We start from the raw sequence: 1,972 nt of genomic DNA, 5'->3' as shown, positions 1-1,972 counted from the left end.
ACACATAGAAACAATGAGGGAATTTTTAAATATTATGCTCTACTTTGGCTGTATCTACTTTAAACAGATGTGCTGTCCAACTTACTTTATAAATTAAAGATGACAGGAAGAATGTTGCGATAATTTGAATAGGAGTTCAAATGACAGGTTAAGTATGAAAAATCTGCAACTTTTTTTTTTTCATTGTGCAACTTTTCTTAAAGAGGAGTAGCAAGTGCTATCATTCACTTTCGCAACTATTTTCCTAATGATGTTAACTACTAGGTGCTGGATCCTTAAAGAGGTGTCACTGACTTTTTTTTGTATTCAGTGCAAAGCTGTAATAAATTCAATTATCATTACATAAGTAAAAACTAGGAAGAAAATAGCCAGACTATAAATATAGCAGGACGGGAATTTATCTCAGTGGTTTTGCTGCCCTGCCTCGCAAGCAAAAGGTCCTGAGTTCGATCCCCCGTACGAAAAAGAAAACAACACAACCCAGACTATAAATACAAGGAACATGGACAGATCCACACATAATATACAGTCATGCCTTTTGTAACTACAAGTGTGACAATAATTTCACATGAAGTTCAGTTCACACCGTTTTATTAACAAATGGTGAAGAAATAAGTTTAAGATTTTTATGAAATGAAAATTAAAGAGCTTCACAAGCACAAGTACACGAGTTCGATCCCCGGTACCAAACAAAGCAAAACTAAAGATACTGCTTTAGGTCCTAGTGATCAAGTTTTTACCATGAATGTGCATATTTGTTACCAAAATAATAGCTTGCAACTGAAGCCTGACTTTTTTTTTTTTTTTTGGTACTGGGGTATTGAACTAGGTCCTTGCGCTTTCAAGGCAGGCCACCGAACAGCTGAGCTAAATCCCTCGGCTGAAGCCTGACTCTTAAGCAAAACAGAACTTTTAAAGAAAAAGCTTTAACTTCTTTTTCATAGATCGTTATCTGTTAGGTTTAATGTTTACTTTAGGTTTTCCTAGAGCAATTTAAATAACAAACATACAGTATGTAATCTCCCCAGATCAGGTACAAAGATTTCTAACCTGTAAAGAAGGAAAAGTGCGTTATCTTTTTTGAAATTGCTATTTAAAATCTCATCACATTTGCGAACAGCCTGACGTGTATGGACTTCTGGCTCTGCACTTATCAAATATAGACATATTAATAAGATAACAGCAATGTACATATGCTTTTCTTTTTGTTATTATTAATTATTATTATTATTATTAATTTTTTTTGTTATTTCTGTAAGGGCAGAGCCCCAAACTGTTTCTGAATCCGTTTGGAGCAAGAAAAGAACAGCCTGACTTGGCATTTTAAAAAGTTTCCTATTGCTTATGCAATATTTGAGCAAAAAGGCAGCAGTTTAACTCCCGAAATTTATGTCAAGACTGATTTTTCTTTTCTGAAAGTTGGAACATAAATAAACAATTCCGTCCGCATCGTTTGTGCATGTCTACGTGTGCTGTCCTACGCTCTGAGCGAAGGCCGAGGCCGCCGAGACTTTCCTGGCTCTCAGGGGGCGCCTCTCTACCATCAGCCCTTAAAGCCACTCGGCCTCCTGGGTCCGGGCGACCCCGGACGGCTGCTCCCGCAGGCCTCGGGCAAGCTTGCTTCCTGCTGTGCACGCCAAGCTGGCATGGGCAGGCCACTGGCAAACACAGATTAGTGAGAATAAAGTCGCCACAGACTCAACCAAGCAAAGCATAAATGGTCCTTTCAGCAGAAGCCCGAGAGACGGGACGTGCCCGAGCCCCCAAACCCACTTGACTTTTCCAGCATTCCAAACTCCTGTTTTCTAACGCTTCACACACGCGGTTGGCGCGGGGCAGGAGTTCTGTCCTCTCCCTTCAGCTCATCTCCCTCGCCCAGAGCCCTTGTCACAGGCTGGGGGGGGGAGGGCGGCGCGACGGCTAGGAAGCCCGCCAGGTGACAGGCGCCGACGGCAAGCAGGGGGCTCGGGGA

This window comes from Fukomys damarensis, unplaced genomic scaffold (assembly GCF_012274545.1).
Source record: "Fukomys damarensis isolate Sample0158 unplaced genomic scaffold, DMR_v1.0_HiC HiC_scaffold_38, whole genome shotgun sequence".
Lineage (NCBI taxonomy): Eukaryota > Metazoa > Chordata > Mammalia > Rodentia > Bathyergidae > Fukomys > Fukomys damarensis.
This window is presented reverse-complemented; position numbering follows the sequence as displayed.